Consider the following 15,149-nt stretch of genomic DNA (forward strand, 5'->3'; position numbering starts at 1 on the left):
TAAGAAAAAATGACATGTCTCTTGGGAAGCATGCATGTAACTGAACCTCTGCCCCAGTATTCTTTATAGAAAATCTGTTAAAATGTAATTTTATGGTTTTCAATTTATCCCCAGTACTACTGAATAGGACAGCCTTTGAACATCATTGTCTTTGAAGGGTACTAACTCAGCCTCCCTCCCACAAGGACTGATGTGGGACTGCCTGTACATAGCTGTTGTCCCAGTGAATAGCTGCGGGGTGGGAGAACATTGCACATGATTCACAGCTGCGCGGCATCAGCTCATGAAGCTGAAAGGCATTACACTGTGGTGATATAGGTTGCAGAAAAAGTGGTAAGCTCAGGACTACATCCAAACCCTCGGGATTAAGGGTCATACTTGAATCCTTTTCTTTTTATGCAATATGTATGTAAAGTACTTAGTCTGAGCTGATGAATTACTTTTATATTTTTTAAAGCACTAGTAGATAAATTTACTAGTAAATATATCCTTATCAGGGGATGTTGAAATGTTTCAGTACACTTTTTCCCCTCCCTACAGCTCTCATTGAGAAGTAGCCTGGACACCCAAACCTCCAATACCTGGGATCACGCTGCTGGCTGACGGGAGGGCAGATGTGCCAGCAATCTGTGCCATGCACCCACTGCTTAGGCAAAATGCAGTCACAGCAATCACTCAGGCTTCTGGTGTCCCTTCTTCCACTAAAAGCTTGAGTTATCTCTATTTCTTACTGAAATAACTATAGTGAGGCTCAACTTACATGAAAAAAAAAAATGTGTACGGGAATAAAGAACCCAGTCTTGACATTAAGTCAGTGAAATTGCTGCAGACTTAGTTCAATGTAAGTGGGAGCAGAAATGGGGTTGTAATAATCTGAAAACATCTTGAGGGTATCATTTTCCCCAGAACTCCTTTATCAGTGTCACTTGGTGTGTTATTTTATTCACCACACACTATAGTGCTGTTTCCTGACTGGACTGTGACACTTTCCAACATCTTTTCAGCATTACTGTCAAAATTGTCTAAACTAAAAGCCAAAACTTTAAAATAATCGATTTTGCCAGTTTCTTTTAGTCCTATCTTTGCCTCTGGAATCTCTCCAAAATCTATAAGAGACTGAAATTGGTCCAAATTGCCTTCTCTGAATTCAAAAAGACAGGAAGAAGAAAAGAAGAAAAGAAAAGAAAGAAAAGAAAAGAGAAAGAAAAAAAGAAAAAAAAAGAAAAGAAAAGAAAAGAGAAAAGAAAAGAAAAGAAAAGAAAAGAAAAGAAAAGAAAAGAAAAGAAAAGAAAAGAAAAGAAAAGAAAAGAAAAGAAAAGAAAAGAAAAGAAAAGAAAAGAAAAGAAAAGAAAAGAAAAGAAAAGAAAAGAAAAGAAAAGAAAAGAAAAGAAAAGAAAAGAAAAGAAAAGAAAAGAAAAGAAAAAAGAAAAAAGGAAAAGAAGCTTTGGGAAGAAAGCTTAGCAAGTCAATTAAAAAAAAGAAAGGTCTAAAGAAGCGGTTTCATGGTCTAGGGAAAAAATCATTAGCAAAGTCTTAGGAAGACATTGACTTTAAAGTCAGAATTGACACTAAAGACAATGAAGAGAATAAAAACAATGAAATAAGTTTCTTCCTCCTAATGAAAAAGAAAGGAGAGCTTTAGCACCTTCTGTTTTGAATGGCTTAAATATATATATATATAAATACACTACTTGTGCCCTGCTGGCATGAAAGTTTTTGCTTAATTGTGTTGCCAAGTCAATTGAAAAATGTCCCCTCCAATGCATGGGGAAGCAACATAATAAACTCTTGGTGTGACCCTTCTGCTGCAAAACCTGCAAAAAGATACACTTTTAATGTATGAAGGAACTTTATTTAGACTTGTCCAAATAAGCACTAATACTAAATACTCTATATTAACACCCAAGCCCAAAATACAATCAACTTTTTTCCCCATGTTTCTGCTAGTAAGTTAATCAAGCCCAGGGCAGGCCTGTGGCATTGAAGTCAACTGGAACAGTACAACCCATGTTCATAACATAAAATTACCTTACCCTTCAAAACCAAATTACTTTATCCAAACTGCCTATTGGAAGTGGCCCATAACCATACTAACTTCTGACGCATACCCAAGGCCTATGTTTAGAAGACTGATGACCAGTCTGGGTCAAAACCAGCAACCACTGGCAGTTGTACAGAAGACACTGGAGGTGCAGCATTTAGTACACACCCTGGAACTGATTGGTTTGCTACTATAGATGCAGCCTGCAGACACTGATCTTTCAGCAAGCACAAAAGGCTTGCCATATAGTCTTGGTGAGTTTATGACACAGCTCAGAAGCTCAGAAAAGGTTCTGAAAAGCAGAACCTTGAGTAAGACTTCCTTCACCGACAAGGGAATAAGGTAGCTGGGACTGGGATTTAGTATCATGTTGTATGGTGAATAGGGGCTGTCTGCGGGAAACCAGCTTGATGGGAAGCCACCTACAGCCAGCTAGTAAGAAACACCAAGGAGAGAGCTTTTCCTGAAACATGACCTTATGCTCACAAGGATATCCAAGAAAAAGCCTCTGTTTGCCTGGAACCCACAGCCATAGCCTTCTCTTAAAAGCTGGTGCTGAGTGCAGTTTTTCCTGAATCTTTTCTCTAAGTCATATCTGGAGATGCCTTCCTTCACCTGTATGATAGAATAATAGGTAGAACACTTATGGGGGAGAAAATTTCTTATGGCAATGGAAATGGAAGCAGATTTTGTCCCTGAGTGTTAATTCTCTACAATGCTCCTTGAGAGTTAAGCTTCACAATTTCTTTCATCCTAGAAGTGGTGAAATTAAAAACAGATTATGCAGCAGTCAGTTGTGCTTGGTGGTGATCTGTGCCACAGGGTATTAATATCCTCACTGGTTAGCTATAATTCACTGCATGTGGACAGAGGTCTAATGCCACCAAAAATCACAGGAGAGAGTGCCTGGCTCAAATCCTGAGACATAAAACTTCTCCTGTCCAAGACAAATATAGATGTGTGACAAGACTTGAAATTAGTAAAGGTGAAGGAGCACTTGGGATAGTGGAGACACTGAATAGCAAAGACAGTAAAGTCATATTTCAGATGTTCCTGATGGTCTTCTCATCTGTGGTGACCTGCCTAGTGGTTAGCACACTAACAGCTGCATGTCACTCATGACCCCTCTTTGCCTCTCCTTTCCCCTTCCCTACCCTCCTCCTCTGTCCCCTGATCTCTTCCATTACTCTGTTTTCCTCATGCTACCTGACCATGCTTCTCTCCCCATTCCGAGGCACACGATATTTTTGTGTCAGTTCTCCACAAAGATTCTCCTATGAGCTAATTCAATTCACAAATCCAACATGAAATTACCTGCTGCCTTGGCAGGCTTACTTTTCTGCTAAGCAATTTGAATCAGCCTGTGGAGGAGTCCAGTGGCAGCTTCGGATAATCAGCATGTCCTGAGGCTGCGAGGAGGTGACGGCTGCAGCATTTGGTGGGGGTGATCTGTCTTTGAAACTGCACCTGTAGGAAGCAAAGGCTTCCTTCCTTTCCTCAGACACTCTCCCACTTCCTCCCAGTCGCTAGAAGCCACCTAAATTGCAGACACAGGGAAGAGTCTGGAGGAGAGAAAAGTAATATTGTTCAAGTCTTGTTGCAGCTCTGCAAAAAAGGACTCAGGATTTCCTGAACCTGAAAGAGCAAGTATAAAGAGAAGCCTATTCTTGTCTCTGTAGTCCAACCTCCCTTTTCAGATTCAATGTCTTGTTTTCTTGGTGTGCATACCTTGCTTTAAAGGAATTAAACCTTAAAGTATTGCTCAGTGTGTAACTCTGAAGTAAGTGTCCCCTTCCCCCGGCTCTCCTTTATCATGTGTCTATGCTCCTGTCTCCTAACAGCTTCTTGGGGACTTTAATAATAGATCCTCTGATATTCAGCACTTAAACAACTGTCTGTAAATACTGCGCTGGTTTTGTTATGTTGGCTGCAACACAGAATTTATTCCACTGTGATCTACTGTAGTTATAAATGCTATGGAAGATTAAAAAAAAAACAAAACAAAAAACCAAACAACAAAACCAAACAGAACTTGCACTGCCATTGAAAATTATTGCCTTGATAAATCAACATCAGCAGTAGAACCTAAATAGTATTTTAATTATTGTTCACAGCTCTTAGGCCCTAATTCTGTATGTTCTAGGCATGTGAAGATGAGAACAATGCTACTAAGAGATACACAGACATATTTCAAAGCCAGGAAAACTAATCCAACATGCTAAATAAATATATATTTAAAAATGGTTGGATTACGTCTACAGAATAACAAAGCACATATAACATTTGTTATGAATGACCTATAACTATTCCATAATTGCAGGCAGTATTATGAAGAAATGCTGCTTTCTATTTAGTCATCTACTGCTTGTTTTCTTTGCTATTCTCTTTGTGAAACCGTCTGTATAAACTATGTAATGCATTTTGTCCTTGTGTTTCCCATGTAAGAGAAAAGCTATTTCCTTAGATTCCAAGGTCTCTCAGCCACAGTCTTGTTAGCATACACATTTTTAGCCATTTATCCAAAATGTATTAAAATAAGTTTCTCTTGCATCACATGCATAAATATTAATAGTTAACATATGCACAGTTTAGATTTGGCAAGTAAGCTGTAAGATATATTGGCATCTTTTAAATGTCATTTCTTTATTCTCCAGATCCTCAAGGCTTAGAAAGTGAAGGGAAATATCTATGTTTGTTGCTCTTTCCCTCAGAATGAAATGTCTAGCTAACATGGTGGGAGAGATGCACTCAGACACGGGAAGAGGATTTAACAGATGTAGTGGCATCTGCTTGCACTTTCAGAACCCTAAGTAAAAATGTTCTGAGGAACAATTTCCCGCATCTTTATCAGTAAGCACATACTTAGCTCCCCATTGGTAATGCTTTAAATGTCAACAATCTACTATCACTGGTTATCAGTGATAGAAGAGGAATGACCACAATACACCACCAAATTTCTCCAGCAGCCAGTCCAAAATGAACGAGTGATATCCTGCCTTTGCAAGCCAAGGTTGAGCCAAGGACATATGAAGCTCAGACAGCAGGAGGACTGAGCTCAGGAACCCAAACATTAATCTCGAGGTCGTTCACATGCCTGGTCCTCTGACCAGACACTTCCATGTCTGAGAAGATATTTTTTTAATGAGAGAGGTTTTTATGTTATAAATAACAAATGCTATCAATTATTAACATAGCTACTTCTCACATAAGGACAATTCTCTCCAGCAAATCTGTGGACTCAAGTATTTAGCAACTCTTGTTAAGGGGGAATGAAAAAATACCAAGTTGGCTTGGGGGTTAAAAAAACTATTTTAAAATTTATTTTTTTTTTCTTACTTTGGGAGTTGTTTCTACTTCCTTTTTTTGTCCTTCTTTCTCTCTCTCTCTCCGAAGACCTACTAATCTAATAAATTTGTAACCTTGGGATTTGCATGAAACACAAACAAAAGCCCTTTGTTTCTATTCTACATGTCTGTCAACAGCAAAAGCACTGCCAGAAGTATACTTCAAAGACTCTCTTGCAATAGCTTCTTTCAGAGCTTTTCGTTCCTAATCCAAGGACATTATCTAAATTAAGAAACTATGTTAGACAGAAGAGTTGTAGTGGTTAATGTAATGATGTGCCTTATGATGGCTTCAAGACTAAATAAAGTCCTACTTTAGGAAAGCTATTTGGGAACATTGTAGAGCTGTTCTTCATTATCTTCTATTATCTTTACCGAGTCCTCAGAGTGCTTCCAGAAACCCCCAGATATGTTCTGAAAGAGTAGTCTCCTTCTCCAGAAAGGGCTCAAATTCACCATTACACATTTCACAAGGCACTGTAATACAGTCACTATCACTGAAGCTTTACGCCAAGGTCTGCTGCAAGCATGAGACATTGCTCTTAACACACAGCTCACTTGCTATTGAGCTGCACATGTGGGAAGTCATTAGCCTGGAATTCAGACTAAAGCTATAACAAAAGCTTCTTCCTAGAGATTTCTGTGAGGCCCTAGCTTTGCCAAGGTAAACCTGAGTTGTATTTTGACAAGTATTTGACAAATATTCCTGAGTTTATTGATGCATAGATAGTCAGGTATACACAAACATGGAAGTAGTGCTCATGGAAGCAGAAAAAGGCTCTAAATGAGACTAAGGACAAAAATAACTCCTCAGGGTCAGGAAGCTTTCCTACTTCAGATGAAGTGTTTCAGGAGATCCACAGCAGAGGGCAATTTCTGCAGTCTCTGTGTGAGCATGGGAGCAGGGAAAAATAAATTAAAAAAAAAAAAAAAACAAAAAGCCACTGATAAACTCTGGGCTGGGTTGCAGAGATATTAAGAGTATTCACAAAGCAGCAGATGAGGCACTAAACTTGTGCAGCAGGGACCTTCCCTAGCCATGGCCTTGACCAAAGAAACCCTAAAGATGATTACAGGGAGCAAGCAGTGGGATCCCTTTTCCCAGGAAGACCAGTTCTCCAGGCACTTCTCCGTAAGAGTCAATAGGCAACACTGCCTCCTGCCAGCAGCTGTCTTCCACCATCTCACCAGCCATGCTCCTTCACTTAGCCTTGAGTCACAACCATCTGGAAATTAACTCTTGTTGGTCATCACACAATACATACTTCCAGAAATGTCAAAGATGGTGAACCAAGTCTTAACAGCAAGGATTCAATTATATTCTTGTTATGTCAGAGCAGTTGACCTGAGATTACGACTGGCACCTGACAGGATGACATGGACCTTGAAATGAGCTAAAGTGGTTTGGGTGTGAGCATTCTGCACTCTCCTTTGAAGTTTTTGAAATATTCTGTTCCTTTCTCATCTCTCCCACCATGATGTGCTACCCCATATATCATACAGGTGTGCTCGGTAGAAGATATTGATGCGCTGAGATTGGAGTAGGTTTGCATGAGTGGGTGGCACTGAATAGAGGGGTCACAGAGCATGCATGGTAAAAGAAAAAAAGGGCTGAGGAAAGTCTTTCTAAACACAGTGACACAGCTCATCTCTCAGGATACCCTGAATGCTAACTTATCTACTCATAAATGAACTGGTTTGTATAATCCCTTGGGCTACAGCATGGACATGAACAAGGGTTTATGGCCTGTAGCCCTCTCGTTTGGACATATCCCAGGAGTAATCTAGCAAAGGAGTCCAAGTGTGTCAGCATTTTATCTGCTTATGATCCTATGGTATTAAGTAAAAGGAAACAAAATTAATAGAGACAATATAGCAGCCTTCCAGTACCTGAAGGGGGACTACAAGGATGCTGGGGAGGGACTCTTCATTAGGGAGTGTAGTGGTAGAACAAAAGGTTAACAGGTTCAAACTTAAACCACAGGAAGTTCAGGTTAGATACAAGGAAGAAGTTCTTTACTGTGAGGGTGGTGAGGCACTGGAACAGATTGTAAATGCTCCATCCCTGGCAGTGTTCAAGGCCAAGTTGGACAGAGTCTTGGGTGACATGGTTTAATGTGTGGTGTCCCTGCCCACAGTGGGGAGGGGTGGAACTTGATGATCTTAAGGTCCCTTCCAACACTAACTGTTCTATGATTCTATGATACTACTACAACCACCACTTTTTACTCATCAGAGCAGTAAGGTAGAGGGTTGAAAAAATAAATTCATTAGTTCACGTGGCACCATGGGAAAATTCTAACAAAAAATACAATTTTCCAAAGCTCCCTAACTATAAAGAAGGTTAGTGGAGTGGGTAATTTTCATGAAACCTATCGGTCTTTCATCCTATCTTCTGACTCTGAGAAACTATAATAGTGGTTTCCTTCTCTCTGCTTATTCAGCTGCAGACTTGGGGAGAACATCTATCAGATCTTCTCCTTTTTGGAAGATGATTCAGCTAGTTGTCTGTACTGCTTCAAGAGTCAGCAGGGACAGAAGTATAGCGAGTTCCTCCTGTACTCCAGAATGCACACTGAACACTGAAACAGACTTCACTGTGGCTAAAACCAGCACAATAATTAAAAACCCAACACTTCCCACCACTAAAGTTTCAGTTATATATACATATATATATATATATATATATATATCCACTTGCTGTGAAATATAGCCCCTGAAAGTCATTTCAAAGCTTTAGAGTAACAGCTTAAAATGAGACTGGACTTGTCTTCAAATGCAATGAAAGTCAATATTCTTCTTCTAAAAAAGCACCAAGAAATGTGACTCAATTTGGTTTTGTTCTCTTGAAAAATCATCAGGTTTTGTCATAAGTCTTTATGAGTCTTTGGAAAGGCCTTGAACATTAGAGACAATGTAGAGAATCTCTGCCAGTTGTCCATAATGCAGTAACAGTAGCTGGCTGGATTCTCCTAACTGGTAAATTCACTATCACCTCTTTTTAAGTGCTGCATCTGAAAAATACTTCTTTCCTTAGCTTTTTGCTAAATAAATCTGTAGCTACTTCTTTTCCACCCCTGAAATAGAAGGTAGGCAGATGCAGCTTCATATGTTTATTCTATAGTTAAAAAATATGGTTCACAACATTGTGAAGGCTGCATATCAGTATCTCAGGATGTTTAATCATTGCCACCTAAAAATCTGAATCAAGGGACACTTCATGGAGAGTATTAAATTCTGCTTTAATTCAGGATTCTGCAAAGAACAAAGTAGCGGAGAATTAGGCCATTAGGTTATGTATGAGACAGTAACCTCAATTTTTCATATTGTCTATGACAGAGTGTTAAATACCTGAGTTGAAAAAAGATACAAGATTTAGTTCTGTTATTTGCTTTTCATGTCAGAACTAGAGCCTTTGGTTTCTGCTATATTTTGCTTTTAAAATCTAGGTCTCTTGGGAGACTGAAGATATATTTAGAACTGTTAAAACTTTTGACATAAATACAGTAGCAGAAATAAGTACTCGGTATTCTCAAAATAGGTTTGGCTATTTAAGTAAACTGCAGTGAAAATAGGTAGTTTGGGAATCATTGGAATATAACTTGTTCAGATGCTCATCTGGTATAAATAGCATAGGTGCTAAACCAGCTGCTTGTGTAGACATTTAGGCTTAAGTAAATCACACCTGAAGAAAAGAAGAAAAAAAAGAATGCTTGATAGAAGCTAGCTAGAGCTTAGAATTAAAGAATTCATTCTCAAGCTCTGAACCAGCTTTCTCCCTTTGCATCTCTCAACAGATCAATACATCTTTTTGACTTGCCTCATCTCTTCAGGCAGGAACATCATGGAAGACCTAAACTGCAGAAGTGACTTCCTGCCAGGAGACTTTGGAATTTGTGACATTGGGAAAAGTGAAAGATCCCACTTGGGTTTGGAGTTATGAAAGAATCAGGCTAGATTTAGAGTCAGGGTATATGTAAAATGCAACTAGTCATAGCCTCTCAGCTATAATCCTACTAAAGCAGACTGCTTACTCGTCATTCCTTCTGGTCATTTTAGAGGACAATCCCTCTATTATGCTGTTTTACACCATTACATTTCATATTTCTTTTTTTCTTAGCTTTCAGCCTAATGGACACCACGTATTATTGTAATATCATATGAGCACTCAGCAGATCAGACTGACCATATTGCTCTTCCCTTTGGAGAACACTGGTCCCCACAGTCTTCTTACCAGTGAAGCACCCAGAGGCACTTCCCACACTGCTGCCTGCCTGTATTTGCTAGAATGGATTTCTGACTGATATGCCAAGGGACCCACTGGCCCTCACAGAAACCAAGGAAGGGCCTGAGGAACTGAGGATGGTGTGTGAAGGAGACACTTTTCTTGGTCCAGCTGGCCTATTGCTGGGGTGCACAGCCAAATTTGGAAACAGGAAAGTGCTGACAGAAAGACAGATGTGGCCATGCCAGCCCTTAGACAGCCTTCTGAGATACCTGTTATTTAACCCTCATATTGAATATGTGATGGGCTAAAACTGATTAAAAAGCAAATAAAATGGCATGGGCAATTTAATGGGGAACAAAAATATAACAGGGACTTTCTTATTTTGTTTCTTCTGCAAGAACCTAAAAGCTCTGTTTCAGTTTGCTCCTCAATCACTTCAGTGCCAAGAAGCAGGCTTCAGCCTACCCTTTAAATGCTCTGATCTCCTAACCACCACCTGCATGAATGTGATAGTCCTGAAGAAATCTGCTTATCAAGTAGGGTGACGTGAGGAAACAGGAATTTTGGCAGAAAGGTGAGTATGCAGCCAGCACAGCAACATCAGTGGTTCCAGGAAAAATGATGACAGAAAGGTGCAGAGAAGAACTTGTTTCCATTACTGAAGTCAGTGTTGCTGGTAAAAGGACAGAATACGTACAGTATATGCAATGCATTATTTTCATCTTGGTACAATATGACAGATTAATACAGACAGCTACCAATAAATCACAGGTCCTAAAATGTGAAATTAATATGGCTTCTAGAATATAATATTAAGCTGGGTCAGTGGGGTACAATGCTATTTCAGTATTTGGAAGGGATAATTTTTAATTTTATTTTCTTTTTTAATGGGCTCCTGAAAAATATCAGAGTTGCTTAAAAACATCTAAACAATCACTTTTTACTAGATTTGTGAGAAGTAACAAGAAAAGATTTCTTCAGGACCCATTTTGTAAAAATGCTTTTGCTCAGCTTTGCTTCTGTTCTTTGACATGGGTCTGCTGTGCTGCAAGGACGGGTTGTGGTACATTGCACCTGTGATATATCCACACTAAGAACAGATGAGAAGGAACATTCATGACTTTGCAATAATGAGATTGCTGATCCAGTCTGCTGGTAATTCCTGCACAGTGGAAACAACGCTAAAGAGAATTACCAAGGATCTCATCTGCATGCTGAAAACTGCATGTCTCCTCAGACACATCCATCCTCGGGTTGCCCTTCTTATTTTTTAACCTTGCAATGGTATAGCTAATGAAGTGGTGAGTGATTTTGTACTCCGAGCAGTGAGCTGTCTACAGACCCCAGAATTCCATTTAGTTTTTGTATTCATTGGCAATTTATTCAGTGCCAAGACTCAGTCAGATAGGAAATTCAAACTGATAGGCACCAGTTATATGAGATGCTTGTCCCTGCTTACCTTAAATTGTTTTCTAATTGACACAAATAACTATGCAGACACTGCTTTATAACAGATTAGATGCCAAAGATTAGAACCAGTTTCTGTTGAAGCTAACCCACCACTGTGGAATTGAAATGGTGTTTATATAGTGCCTCACTACAGTATAAATTGGTTTTAAATTCTATTTAAAATATATTGGTGCATTTCCTTATGCAAATACAGCTTTATTTTAATAACATTTCACATGGTACACCTGACAGGCAAAAAAAACTAGCACTGGCAGGGTGTTTGCATAGATGGCCAGTGGCTCTTTTTTTGTTAGTTTGTTTGAGATATCAAGGGTTAATTAAGGAAACAGGAAGGAGAGTGAATCATGCAGGGACCAGAATGTTTTATCAGCTCTGACCTGTTCAGCCCCTAGACACAGAAGAAATAAGCAAATGAGTTATAGGTTATAGCAGTTCAGGACTCACTCTTCAGGAGTTGCTAGAGAACAGTGAGCACATCACTCATCTGCGTCCTGACATGCTCCTCATCTGGGGACTTCCTACCAACAGTTTCCCACTAGCAGGATACCAAGTTTCCCACTGCTTACTGAAAACAAAAACTTAGATAAGTTTTTCATACCAATTTCTGTAAATTGGACTGCTGCTACAAACAGAAACATTTAACCATAGCAATTTGTGAGCATACAGAGCTATTAAAACACCATTTACTGGTTGAGAAGGCCTGTTTGCTGCTTTACACAAGTTTACCTTCCACCCAACTTCAGTATTTAGCTCAGCAGTAGGTTAGAATAAAGCAAAGTAAAGCAGAAACCAGTAAGTCATAAGTACTGTGCTTCATATGGAGGTCTGTGGCTCTGGGAAATATACTGGGATGGAAGGTTACTTTTTTAATCTGTATTTTCTCATTATCATAACTGTCAGATTTTCTTTTTAAAAGATGTCTTTCTTCAGGCTTTACCAGATACAGGTACTATCACCCAGTCATCTCATCAAAAGCTAGCATAATTTGCACTGATCTTTTCTTTGCAAACAATGAACACTGGAAGACTGTATATACTGGGCACTCTAGCAGTCACCAAGAAAGAGTATTTTAACTACAAAAGCTAGCAACAGACATCTAAGTTCTTATAAAGGTGGATGTGTACCATTTTCTTTAGAGTTTTGAAAATGTTGAATATAAATAGAAAAGGCTAATTACATTACTCTCATTATACTATACCGAGCATTGCAGGCTTCTTCCAATCCACCTTCCTACTCCTAACAACTTTTTTAGAAGTAAGTTTTAAAAGAAAATATTTGAACATTGATGATTATGTGCTTTAAAAACTTCACATAGCCATTTTTTTAAAAGACAAGCATTAGAGCTATTGCATTATGTCATGCTGCTTTGCATAAAAACTGCATCTGTGTTTACAGGCTAAGCGCTGAAGGCAGAGTTTTCCTGGCTATCAGACTGCCAGGTGCACAACTGCACAGGGAACCAGTTTCAGACAACTACAGAAGAGATTCAGTGGGTGGGTACAGCAGCCCCAGGCAGAATATACTACTGAGGTATTATGTTTATACACATCGCATAGAGATGAAAGCACTGCACAGAGAAATTACGGGCATGTAAGAGAATATACTGGCCTACCACTGAAACTGAAATCACAGACATGTTTTACTATTGATGTGAGCACTCAGGAGTAGGGCAAGTTCCCATAGCTCACAGACAGTAATCACTATTGTACAGTATTAGAAGAAAACCATTCTGATCCCTAGCACTTTCCAGCAATAATTAAGAAAGAATATTCAGCAGTCTACCCTCTTGAAATTCAAAAGCAATTAGTAGATAGCACTATTACCAGTGCCTATTGCACAAACAAGAAAAGGAAAAAAATCTGAACCTCACAGTTAATTTTCTATTTAGCTCTCTTTATCTATTTGTTCTTTAATGGCTTTGATATTCTTCATAAAGTGATTTCATTAGCAATGTATCTGCATGATGAAACCTGTATTTCCTTCTCAGGAAATCAGCCCCCCAAATCTCTATTTACACTTATGCTTTCTAGAACTCTTGTAAGGTCTACAAACAGCTTGAGAAAACGACTTCTTCCATGTTAATGCTCTTTTGCGCTGTCAAGAAATTGTTAGTATTAATAAATATTGGCACAAGTCAATAGTGTTGTCTGTAACTTTCTCCTTGCATTTCTGTATGTGTGATTACACGTTTACTGCTGTGAATGCTGCATTAGCAGGAAGCACCTGAAAATGCTTACTTTTCACAAATAAAAAAGGGGGTAGGGGAATGAGGAGGAATATGGCTATAGGTTAAAGAAGAATGAGAACTGGGTTATACTTAATGGTATAATGGATAGCTATTCTATGAGGTGGTAATTTAATGAACAGATTTTGTGTGTATCTGTAAGTTAAATTAGTTTGGGGGGGGGAGTGTATGGTCTAGAGGGAGGTAGTTTAAAAGGCTCCTTCTGTTCCTTGATAATGACAAGGCCCATTGTTAGGTGGACAATTTATTTTGCTCTTTCAAATTTTTTGGGGGAGGTTTTCTTTCTTTGGTGTAGTTTTAATTTTTCTATTGTGGGGTGGGTTTGGGTTTTTTTTTTCTCAACTTTATTATTTCAGTTCTGCTCAAGTGAGCTGAGGTGGCTGTATGTACCCAAGTATGCATGGGGTTGCACAGTTTGGGTAAGTAGTGAACTAGCTGATGGAAAGCTTTCTAGCTGTATCTTTATGCTTCTAGATTACACAAGGAAAGAGAATGAAGGTCATCAGGTGACAATTTCTGTGGTATATGAGTAATCCACTCTTCTACAGCAACTGCTAGAAGGGGATAAAAAGGTAGTCCAGAGCCTTCACTGAAGCTTTTACTGGGGGAGTCGTCTGGATTTGAGAATGCCATACTGACCACTTCTTGAGGACAAAAATAAAAATTTTAACTTTTAGCTATAAAGGATTTCTGATTCACTGTTTACATAAGCATTCACTGAGCTTCCACAGTAAAAGCGATTTAGGAGAGATATGTAATAAATAGTAATAGTTCCTATTGCAATGCTGGCTGCAAAAGCTGAAGCTGAAAGCTATTCTTCTGTTTAAAGACCCTTATTGCTACTTTTTTCATGTCACTTACTAAATAAACACAATCTAAGGTACAACATAAATACTGTGTGAAAGAACAAGCTAGTGCTAGTATAATGATGCAGAGAAAGGGTGAAATAAAGCTAAAAGTGATCCACTAAGAGCACAAGCAATTACAGGAAGGTATAAAAATATCCCTATTATGTTGTAAAATCATATCTGTATGAAGCTACCCATTAAAACTGAATAGTCACCTTTCCAACTGATGCCTTGTTATACACTCTTTTCTGTCTCAGAACTGGCCTGGGACTCAAGTAGCTGATGCTCATGTGTGCTTACCGTGGGGAGTGACTGCTCCAGTTTCTTCCATATTATTAGTTTTTGTGTAGCATGGCTCCCAGGCTGTCTCAAAAAGCACGTCTGTTCTTGCATTTCTAAAAGTGAGACTAGGCTAGGAAATCACCCTTGTATACATACCTTTCAAAACTGATAATCTTTACTGACCTGTTAAATCTAATAGTGTCCTTACTGTAACAGCAAATTATTACGAATTCAGTGAATTAATTCTTATCTCTAAGACTACAGAATAATTCTGTATTCTTGTTTACACTTCTTTAATTAAGGTAGGAATTACTATTCTAGGAGCTTCTCTAAATGAGAACTACACTTACATAAATTCAGGTGTTAGAAGAACACGTGTAGTCATTTCTACCCTGAAAGCAAAGCAGCTTCTCTTGATTTAGTCAATGTCACTTCAGTTTCATTTACACTAAAGTAAGTTTTCATATGAGATTAAATACCCATCTGAAACTAATTGTATAACTTACTAGTGTAATTACAAACTTTATTCTTTAGATAAAGTCCTCAAGAAGAACTTTGAAAAGTGATTCCTCATATTGAGACAGCTAACTTCTGCTATTCTATTGCTTGGATGCAAGTGTTTACCAGGCAAGTACAAAATATCCAGTAACTTCACACTGAACTCCAATGGTCAAAGTGTATAATACGTTAT

The 15,149-nt window shown here is 38.7% G+C and overlaps 1 long non-coding RNA gene across 1 annotated transcript; it reads right to left on the reverse strand.

Annotated features, from left to right (window-relative positions):
• Positions 1-1,832: 1,832 nt before the first annotated feature.
• Positions 1,833-9,750, reverse strand: LOC134170758 (uncharacterized). The gene is made up of 2 exons (XR_009967358.1): positions 9,572-9,750; positions 1,833-3,578 (listed from the first exon to the last, which is right to left on the reverse strand). It is a non-coding gene; the product is annotated as an uncharacterized LOC134170758 (long non-coding RNA).
• Between the last annotated feature and the right edge of the window lie 5,399 nt (positions 9,751-15,149).

This window comes from Pezoporus occidentalis, unplaced genomic scaffold, assembly GCF_034315485.1.
Source record: "Pezoporus occidentalis ecotype Australia unplaced genomic scaffold, CSIRO_AGI_Poc_V1 ctg39, whole genome shotgun sequence".
NCBI classification, from domain to species: Eukaryota; Metazoa; Chordata; class Aves; order Psittaciformes; family Psittacidae; genus Pezoporus; species Pezoporus occidentalis.